The 11,666-nt window shown below is 32.3% G+C and overlaps 1 long non-coding RNA gene across 9 annotated transcripts; it reads right to left on the bottom strand.

Moving 5' to 3' along the window:
- Positions 1-9,569: 9,569 nt before the first annotated feature.
- LOC131029329 (uncharacterized) lies at positions 9,570-11,410 on the bottom strand. Of its 9 annotated transcripts, none has more exons than XR_009102758.2 (5): positions 11,108-11,269; positions 10,902-10,927; positions 10,685-10,707; positions 10,377-10,540; positions 9,570-10,294 (listed from the first exon to the last, which is right to left on the bottom strand). It is a non-coding gene; the product is annotated as an uncharacterized LOC131029329 (long non-coding RNA). The 9 variants fall into 9 exon arrangements; XR_009102759.2 differs by having other exon boundaries at positions 10,377-10,506; positions 11,108-11,263; XR_009102761.2 differs by having other exon boundaries at positions 10,377-10,707; positions 10,902-11,023; positions 11,108-11,410.
- Between the last annotated feature and the right edge of the window lie 256 nt (positions 11,411-11,666).

Here is an 11,666-nt window from a genome sequence, read left to right as displayed (position 1 = left end):
AATCCTAATTCTCCCAATGATGTTCCTATGTTTTCAAATTCTCTATCAAAATCTCCCATTGAATCTCCTCCTCTAATATGTCAAGATGTGATTTTAGGGCCTCCTTTGAGTAGGTCTAGTCATTGGAGGAGAACTTGAGGGATTTTCACGGCTTTCTTAACCAAGATTCTCTTTACACTCAAGTCGCACTTGTTGTTGATAATTTGAGAGAATTATTCATCTCATATCACAAGGTCCCTAAACTTCTATGTGAACTAAAGAAGATAGCTAAGAGTCGTGTACTTTCGAACACGTCTATCTTGACTCGACCTTTTGATGCTCAGTTAAACATCAATGTTATATAGTGGAATGTATTGATGCCTAAGGTGTTTGTGCAGATGGTTGATACTAATATTATAACAACTCATCCTTCTTCTAATAATCCTACTAATACTATGTTTATACCTCCTCTAATTCCATCTATCAGTGTCTCTTAGCCTCCTTTGGGGATATCATATCCCTCATTGACCTACCTCTAATGTTCCAACATCCATGGTTCAAACTTCTACAGTCATTTCCAATATGCCTCCATTAAATCCCATCCTCAATACATTGTTACAGAAAATGGGTTAGATACAATCATAGTAATCCAATTCAACTATTTATGCTTCCTAATCTACCTTTCAGCCATGTTATTTTCGAATCACTCTACGCCCAAATATTTTGAACATGTACCTATACCCCAGGGACTAAAGATACCAAAGTTTGACAAATACGATGGAAGGGGAGATCCACAAATGTATTTGTTATCTTTTACTACACTTTGTAGTGATTTCTTATACCAAGGCCACCTATGAAAAAAATCTTCCCATGCCCTCTTAGAGATACCATGTTGGATTGGTTTTCTGTATTGCCATATAACTTTATCTTTTCATTTTTCAATTCCTTCATCATTATAAGGCAAACTTTAGACCTAAGATCAATTTGACTAATATTGTCCATTGAAAATAATAACCTCATAAGAAGCTCATTGATTTAATTTCTAGATACCAATCTATTTATTCTCTAATCCCTTATGCCCTACCATATTCTGACCTTTAGAGGGTTTTAATGGGAAATCTACAATTGGCATTAAGGGAGAAGATCCTTCTAATGAACTATTATTCTTTTTCACATCTATCATACTACATTGCATGATTATCAATAGATCCTAACAAAGTATGGGGTTTCCACCTCATCCTCTCATCTCAATAGTCATGGTGCTATGCCTTCCTTTGGGAGGTCCAAGAAAAATAAACCTATAGCTATTATTATAATTGTTAGGATAACTGGTGGACAACTGAGACGGGGAGACTGAATCAGTTGTCAATAGATTATGAAACTTTAAGAACTTAAAAACCTTTTACCGAAATGCATAAACCAAATACCGAAATAGCAGATATACCAATTAAGCACAAACATAAATCATAAACCAAATACCATCCATCCACAACACATAACACCAAGATTTGTATGTGGAAAATCCGCTAAAGGGAAAAACCGTGATGGGAAACCCTACCCACAGTCAAATGATACTTTTGTAGTAAGTATGTGATTACAATAAGGGACCTGCACATGTGCACTTCTCATCACAAAGGAGCCTCACTGACTACAAGAAATCTCCAGACTACAATCTGGAAAGAAGATTGAACTACAAGAATAGCATCTGATCATATGCCTGAGTACAGTTCCAGTTAAGCTCAATACCAAAGGTCTTAAACCTCTTACACAAACCCAATTCGATCACCTATGATTAATCAAAACCTCTGCATATGGTTACAACTTATTCGCACATAGATAATCCCATAACCCATGATCTACAAAGAGATCTTACATCATATTTATACAAACCCTGGACCTAAACAATAAGGTCGGCCACCTAAAAGATAATAAAATAAATCCATTACAATGATAACCCAAGTCGGCCTGAGGTCGAAACAACATTAACCAATCAATAAATACAACTGGTAACGTATGAGAAGCATCCACCAACAAATTACACAAACCGGTCCATCACCTAGGATGAAATAACACCGGACCTAAAATAGGTCTCCATAAGCCAAATGCAACACCACCAATCAACTGAAACATGAACATGATAAGAATCAGCATGTTGAGAACCTTCTAGAAGCTGCACCAACACCACTTATCAAATCCATCAAAAGATCTTCAACAAAGCTCTACCAGTAAAACCCTTACTGGTAACCAAAAGGCTTACTAGAACATATGATAGCTTCTGGATCATCAAATCCTGAACCAACTGAATGTGGCACGCATCTGAATGACATGAATAATCGAACCAAACCAATTCCACCAATCGGAACATACCGGAGATTGGTCTCCTGATCATCATCACAATCTAACCACTCTACCAGAACCTTGTAGACAACCAAACAAGCTAGTGTTGACATCAATGACAAACATCAATGCAACACATAATCAATTCCTCCAAATTTCCAACAATAACTATATATCAAACCACAAAAAGAACACATTGTGATCGCAACATAATAGAATCTTAACTTACTTATCTAATTCCTATTAGGATGACGTGTTGAAAAAGTTACTGAAAGACAATCTAAGAGCCCTCCTAGAGATAAGTCTAGTCTGTTGAATAAGTCACGATATCAAGCATTGTGTCCATCTTGATTATGGTATACAAGACCAAATAAACAATGGTACCATTTCTAAACATAATAATTAGTTGTAGATATAAACAAATCCCTTTCTTACACATTTTTCTAACTTTATGGATGAACCTTATTATTCTATTGCACTAACTAGTTTTAAGTATGTTAACATGATCACTATAACTCCTATATCTCATCAAAGTTGTAAAGTGAACCTTCCAGATATATCATTCATGCCAAACAAATTGACTTTTAATGGTGAGTATTCTCTACTCTATATTCCTACCTACCAACAAGGTCAATATGATAACCAAAGAAACTCTATTTATTAGTGGTCTTCATAATGAGAAGTTTGAGGAGTCTAAAGCAACCATTTTTATTCGTGACAATATGTCTTTAATGCCTATTGATTTCATTTCTTTGTCAATCTTTGTGGGATCCAAGACTATGGATGATACATTTTTTTTATGATTCATGAGTTTGATCTATTTAGGGTCAGGCTAAGCATTTCTTAGCTAGCTTCCATGGATGAAATCACCTCAATCATCCATAAATGTTTGAAGCTTCCCCATGAGGGAATCATTCATACTATCCAAGATATTGGATACAAACCATTGGTGTTACATGGGTACTTTTTACTTGATCACTTTTGACCTACTATGGTAGGGCCCATGTTGCTCCATGATAACATTATATAAGGTATGTTATAGACACAAGATTAGGGGCTCACCACTTGCTTCTATCCTTCCTTATATTTCTTCTACAATTCCTTCTCCTTAGCCTACTATTACATCATATCATGATTCATCCTTTGTGCCTTCTTCTATGAGGGCTATGGATAAGCATGTTCCCCCAAGTATACCCCCTCATTCTTCTAATAATTCAAAATCTCTTATGCTGCCTTTTATTCCTCTAGTTGTGGCCAACATAGGAAGATGAAAGGTGCCCATGCTAGCCAAGTCCAAATCACAAGGCCTCTAGCTTTTGATTCTTCCCCCTCATTCTCCTTTGTATGGGAATGGAAAATTCTCTTTTCATTCTTCATGTGTAGCTCCTACCTCTCGACCCTCGAGGGCTTCTCATGTTCCTCTTCCTACTCCTAAGGAAAAAATAGGAAAGCTACCTATTATTTAGACTAAGGTCCTTGCATCTGTAGCACCTTCGGCTCCACTTGTGGAGCAACTTATTTTTCTAGCAATGGTTATGAAGACAACTTCATTTGTAGATTAGGATATGCTCTAGAGTATTCCCAGGTCTTTCTTCTTAGTCCCCATCACCATCAAAAATAGATTGCATATGATCATAAGCATCATCAGTATATGATATCCCATGATTCCTTGTAGAATATTGAGGACAAACCTCCTTCTTTTCCTCCTCAGTCCACTTCTGCCTTTGTTCATATTCCAAGTTTTTCTTCTATAGTCACTAAATTATCCTACTACCTCTATCTCACTAATAGTCACTAAAGGTTCCCTCCTTGGAACCTTTGTTTATCACTTTGTTTCCTAATATCCCATATTTTACATAGCCCAAGGTCATGTTTAATGAACTTGTATTTTATCTATTTTTATAGCTTTCCATCAAACTGTAGCTAAGTTCTTATGTCATATATTACAACATCTAGGTTGGGAAAGGAAATATACAAAGATTGGTAGGATATATATAGGAGCTAGTGATTAGTTTATTATCATCATTTGTTAAATTTTATTCTCATTGGAAATATTTTGAGTTTACCCCTCAAGTAGCTTATTACTCTCATGTATCTGAAGAATATTTCCTTTTTTATTCCTCTCATGTGCACATTCCTTCCTTACCTCTAAAATAATATTTAAAACGAACATAAAGGATATCCATTGATTGCAATGAAGAAGGGAGATAAATAATAATAGTAGTCAATCTAGTTCACCTAGTCATGATGGAAAACAAATTCTCACATCATCGAGCTTAAGAAAATATGATTCAACCCTATCAATTTTTTTCATATCTAATTTAGTAAAAAACCTTTTGTTTTTGGAATAATGCATGAAATGCATAACTTCTTGGGAAATCACATTGTCATTCATAATTTTTCCACCCTTTAAAAAAGCCTCTTTTTTATTGGATATAATTTCATCTAAGTAAGTTTTAATTTTTCCACCAAATAATGATAAAATTATATTAGAAATGCAGAGTTCCTATATAATTAATAAAACCAATAATGTTATTATTTAAATAATGTATCATATTATTGGAAGTTTTGGACTCTATAATTTTTTATAAATCATTTAACAATTTTCTGAAATTATTGAAAAAGTTGATTAGAAATCCATCTTTCCCTATAGTCTTCCTCCTCTACAAAGAAAAAACCACTTTCTCTACTTCTTCAATTTTAATAAGGAAAACAAAGTTGTAATTCTACTCATGAATCATTAGGTTAGGGATAATTTGAAATAATATTTACTAGTTACACATATGAGTTTAATATTTCTTAAATTAGGGGCATAAAAGACCATAGAAAGCTTTTGTACTTTAAATAAGGGGTAACTAAATTTTTTCATTATATTCGAAATTCTCAATTAAGTTTTTAATTTTACAAGCTATGATATATTTGTGGAAAAAATAAGAGTTATGGTCAGCATAACTTTTACTTCAAAAAGAGATTGGAGTATTTCCCCTTTACAAAGAAAAAAATACTTTATCCACTTCTTTAATTTGAACAAAAGTAAGAAAGATATCATTTAAACTCCCAAGTCAGTAGGTTAGGTATAATTTTCAACCCTCTCTACTAATTTTAGGTTCCTTAAATAAGAACCAAAAATAAAATTCTCTAGAAAATTTTATTTTCAAACAAGGAACTAACTAAATTTTGGTTGTAATCTTAGAATCTTAATATTTTTTTTAAAATGAAGTGTTGAGTTCACCCTATTTTAGAGCACCTAATTTAGCCTACTAACTCAAATATTTTCTTGGAGCTCAACATATTCAATTGGTTAAAGAAAATAGTTTCTTCTACAAGTAGGTTTATAGTTAGGTCACGATATCTTATCTCAATTTCTATTTTTTCTAAATTTTCATCTACTATTCAAACTTAATTGAATACATTTCTAAAGGAGCTATGATTCCACTCTTTTAGTTTTCTCTTGACATGTCGAAGATTATAGAAAATAATGTATGTGTGTTGTCCCATGATTGGGTGTTCATCCCAACCACCATTGCTTCATATTGTGTTTTAAATATTCATTTCTCTACCATATCATCCAAAATGTGAAAGAGATATTCTTAGGTTTAGATTACTATATAAGGCTATGGGCCAATTATAAGACCTAGCCTCACAAAGAATAATTAATTTGAAGAATATTTTCTTTGAGAAACCAATCCTTATTTAAAAAAAATTGATTAAGGTGCTCAATTATGAAGGAAAATCCAACATGCTTATTATTACAAGTAAAATTCCAATTTTATGGTACCACATCAACCAAAATGAATTTCTAAATTTGATTGTCCACAAGAGAACTATTTTGCCAGGCTAAATATCTATTTTCATTAATCTTCTTAAAGGAATATAATTTGATTAAAACTTCTTACAATCATATATAGAAAATTTGTTAAGTTGTATATAAAAGATTCATTTCATCTCCATTAAATCGTATTTCATAGAAAGTTTTAGAAGGGACATACATATCAATTAAAAAACAAATTTCCTTGATTCAACCCATTACCCTCTTATTTCCAAGAATCCTCTCCCATTAAAAAAAATAATTGGTTTGAAGTTACCTTAGATCCTATATGGTTAATAGGCCCCTCCATAACACATTAGACTAGATCCAAATTAACTCAATCCCTTTCGAATACCTATTGCCAACAACTTTGATTATCACTGTCACTAAGTTTTATTTCTTGCAAAAAACAATATAGAAGGTATTTCCTTCCTAATAAGTGTGCAAACAACATTTAGGTGGGGTTTTATATCAAGAACCCTCACATTATGAGATATTCTTATAATTTATGGGATTGGGAGAAAAAGGTATCCATTCTCTTGACCAATAGTGATTTTATGAGTTTTTAGATTGCACATTTTATCTTTCCCTAGTTTATCTTCCTTCCTATTTCAATATTGGTATCCACCTTATACTTTTTGTCAAATGCTTGCTTGACTCTTAGATGGTATGTTTGTTTGCATTTCTTTTTGCTACCTCGAGGTTGCTTCAAACCCTATAGGTTTTTCACCAAACATCAAGTTCTATGTTCTTCACATATGAAAAAATAGTAAATTAGTGACAAACAATTCTAAAAAGTATCTATGATTAGGTATTGGTATCCTTGTTCTAGAAAAAAATTGAATCTCGATAAATACAAAACAAGTTATGCATGACAACACACATCTATGTATAGATTATATAATTGGTTTGACTCCAAAAGTTAATTTAAAAAATATGAAACAAATGTCATAAAACAAAATGCAAGTATTAGATATTGTTGTTACAAAATCTATAGTTAAAAAAATAGAATTGTCATTTGTTAAAAAATTATGTGCGACAACATAAACATCACTTTAAAAAGAAAGTCGATTACTATAAAAAACTAGTTATTAAATGTTATGTACAAAATTTACAATCTAACTTTAATTTTTTTTAAACAAATATAACTATAATCTCAAATAAAATCTCACAAATCACTAGTTCACATCAACTTCAAATTCTTAATGGTTAAGGTATTGTAGGTGTTAGAAAATAGAGATTCGGTTCAAAATGTTGATTTCAATGTCCTACTTTGTCCAAAAAGTGGAAACTATTATTGTGGGATTACCCTTCAAAAATATTATTAGTAAGAAACCTTCCAAAAACTTTGAAATTATCTTAATTGAGCATGCCAAGCACCCAATGTTACACAAATTAATGCAAATCAACTTCAACCTACCATTTCCAATTTACTCTCTTACTACAAATTACTCATTTTGCTCGTATGCTTTGTTTGGTCCTTTAATCACATTAAATCTAGACTCTTGATTGAGCAATGTTTTTTTCTTTAATATCAATTCAAATCCAAACCTTTCCTTTAAAAAACCTCAAAGTGATGGCTTTATTTTAATATGTTCTCAAATTTTCATTATCATAAGTTAACACATTGGAAAATTGTCATGTTTAATACCATGTGATGACTTATCCTAATAATATATTCTTACCTAAGCATATAATTGTATAAAAGTGTATAAAATATTTGGATAACATGATTGGTGACCGTAATGAGGATAGCAAGATAGATAAAAATAATGTTTTGAAAAATGTGAATGTTAGTGCTTTAATTTTTCTTTTACAACACAATACAAAAAACAACAATGTTTGAGATAAATCTTGTCTTTTAATTAAGAGAGGAAACTTAATGCAATCTAATCTATAAATATATGGCATAGGTTGTCTATAAATATATATATGATAGACAAGAATAACAATAGACTTTTACCATCAGTGGGTATCACCATAAGAAGGTTTTAAAATTTTGATTTCTTAAATTGGCACATTAGTCAAAACTAATTGCATCTAATGTGTGCTATAGTAATGCTCCTTAATGAAAATAACCAAAAATTTTATACTCTATAAATGAAATTTAATATAATGTTCAATATTAATAATAATTGGATAATATTAGTATTAATATACAACGTTAATACTATAATGTGTAGTCCAATGACATTAATATAATTTTCAATCAGGTCAATTACGTTAAATACTAAATGAAATTTCATGCAATAAAAGAAAGGTTCCATACATATATTGAAACTTTATTTCTCATATAAAACCAAGTGTGACACAACTTATGAAAAATTCTTGTTTCTACTTGAATTTACACTTCAAGTGTGCTCAAGTAGTTTCCCTTAATAAAACCTTCCACATACAATACGAAAAAAATGATAATTTAATTCATTAATACAATGAAAAAACTTTGAATGAATAATTTAGACCACCATAAATATACAAAAGCTAGCTATGGACAAATCCACCACTATAGAATGTTGCTTCTATAATAAGCTGGATAATATAATTTGATTACACAAATGAAATATTTAAGTCTTATTGAGACATACCCATGTAATTTCATTAAAATACTGAATTCTAAAACTTTTCAATAGAGACATCAAGATTTATTTCATCAATGTAACAAAACAAAAAGAGAACAAGGGAAAAACTCACTAAGACATCAACATTCCAAATTCACATATGACTAGCCATAGGAAAAGGATATCCATTATCAAACTTATACATTTTATATCTCTTTAGGTTTTGAAATCTTTGTAAAATGTTAGGTCCATACAATCCATGTTGCAAATCAATTAACCTTCTACACTATGTCGACATAAAAATGTGATCCTGATGCATGAGGAGAAATGAAGGATAAGAGGAGCTTAAACTATGTCGATTGATGTCATATGAGCTAGCACAGGCATTACTTGACAACCTGAAATACTAAATTATTGAACATGAATAATCAAAGGAAGATAGTTAGAGTAAACTCTGCTTGCTTTATTTGTATTACCATATAGATGTAAGATTTTGGCAATTGCTTGATCCACTCTAATATTGACCACTATTTTAATGCATCTACCTCTTGCTGATATGTTTTTATATATGTTTGTTGGCTTAACACTCAATTTGTTAGACCCAACCTTATAGATAAATAATAATTCTTCAAAATTATATATATATATATATATAGAATTTTAAACAAGTCTTATGAATAAGAAACCTTCCATAAAAATTAACTTCAAATTTAGCATTGTCAATTTCCTCTATTACTTTTCAAGTTTAGCATTGTTAGTTGAATTCTTCTTCTAATGTAAGGACGGAAATGGCTATCCAATTATAATATATGAGAGTAGCTGTTTCCGTGCCTGATAAAAGAAAGCTTGAATTACGAAGAGTAATGAAGAAATGATGTATAGAATCAGAGAGCTATAATACATTTATCTATTTCTGCAAATTTGGTTTAAAATAGAGTTCATTCACTTGTCTCAGAGTCTAAGAGCAATTATTGAAATATACTCAAATATCTGATTACAGGTAACAAAGTCTATCCCTGTGAAAACAAGGACCGGTATATATGTATTATGGCCTCATCCTGATACTTGGAAGGGGGATACAAAAGCAACCAAAACATATGAGTGCTACAGCCTGGCAGGCCATTTCTGCCTAAAAGAGAATACATTATCCAGTGAAATTACAGAATGGGTTAAAAAGTCTTTAACCCAGAAAGTAATACAAACCAATGAATAGCTGTGAGTACTAGAGTGGGAAAACCAAGAGTGGTAAAAAGCCATGACGGCATCATGATCAGAGTGTATAGAGCTGCAAGGGAACTCAAATAGCCGAATACCGCTGAATTCAAATAAACAATTAAAATTGTACGGTCTGTTCCCCGAGCCTTATAATCACAAGTATTAAGACCACAGTAAAATATACAACAATAGCACCCACAACAAATATATTGGAAAAAAGGCCCTGAGCTTTCATGGCGGCGAGTAGGTAATGGAATCCACCACATACAAAAATGGCCGTGTTTGGAATCAAAACGACCATGTATGGAATGAAAACGTTGGCCTTAATCAGTGGCTTTTCCAAGGGCTTCTCAGGGTCTGCTTCCACCAGTTGACTTTGCTGTCCATCAGATTTCGCCTGCAAATCTCACCCAAAAAAGTGTTAATACTTTCATAAGTGCCCACCTAATTTAAAAAGAAAAATGTTCAAATGTGTTTACCTCCTTGATGGAATCCATAGCGCCGATGTTTTCTGAGCTGCCTAAATCTCTAACTCGCGGCGGTGTGATAACCCTAAATGCAACTCTTTAAGGGTTTATTGTATTGCACACCTTTGGCGGGCTCCTGATGCTGAAATATTATGAATGAATGAAAAGAATGATATCTGGAAGCATAAATTATTTCATACGTTCACAAGTAGGTGAGAAATCTAACATATACGATTTCCAGTATACACTGACAGGACTGTAAAACGATGATATGATTTGTAGTACAGACTGATAGAGCTGTAAATAAATATGAATTGTACCTGCTGCCTTCTCCTCCTACACACTGCACATAGCAAGCAAATATTAGATGTATATATATGAGCTTCAAGCAGGTGAAGTGATTTTCTGGTCAGAACAAACACTACAAATGAAGTTCACATATTTCAATATTGAATGTGAACAATATTCGAAGCTTCAAAAGTAGAAAAACAAATATAGCAAGAAAAACATAGAAGCGAGAACAAATATAGCACTCACCCAAGCTTTGGAAGCCGTGTATCAGTCTTGAACAAATATAGCAAGAAAAACACATAAATGAGAAAAAATATACAGTGAAACGATGGCGTGTTTAATTTACCATGAAAGGCTTAGTGGGTAGTCTGTTACATACGTGCAACGGACTAAAGATATGAGAAATCGTAAAGCAAGAAAAACAGAGATGCAAGAACAAATATAATACTCACCCGAGCTTGGGAACCCTTGTTTCAGTCTTGAACTCCCATTCATTCCTGTTCTCAGTCATACAATATTTAAATAGGACATCTTATATTTATCTGCAAGAGAAAGTGAGATGGAGGGAATTTGTTGTTTCGAACTGCGCGCTCAACAGAGAAATGTTGTGGTTAGTGGGTAGTCTGTTACAACAGCATGAAAGAGCGGCCGGCATTTTTTTTGTGAGAAACGTAGAAAGTTAAAAGAGGGCTCGACTTCCCATTGACACCAGAATCGAGGTTTTTTTTCAGAGCCGAAATTGTTCCGTACAGCAGAGAAGCATGAAAGAAGCATGAATCGAGGTTTTTCTTTCAAAGCCGAAATTGTTACGTACAGCAGAGAAGCATGAAAGAAGCATGAATCGAGGTTTTTCTTTCAAAGCCTTGATTCAATCATTGCTACACACGTTTCATGTTACACCCCTCTAATTGTTTAGCAATTGATTTGTTAGACCCTAATCTTATAGATAAATAGTAACCTAATTTTCTTCAAAATTTCAGATATATAAAATATTTTAAACAAATCTTATGA

Source organism: Cryptomeria japonica, chromosome 10 (assembly GCF_030272615.1).
Source record: "Cryptomeria japonica chromosome 10, Sugi_1.0, whole genome shotgun sequence".
NCBI lineage: Eukaryota > Viridiplantae > Streptophyta > Pinopsida > Cupressales > Cupressaceae > Cryptomeria > Cryptomeria japonica.
Note: the sequence above shows the minus strand (reverse complement) of the source record. Positions and strands in the feature narration are given on the sequence as shown.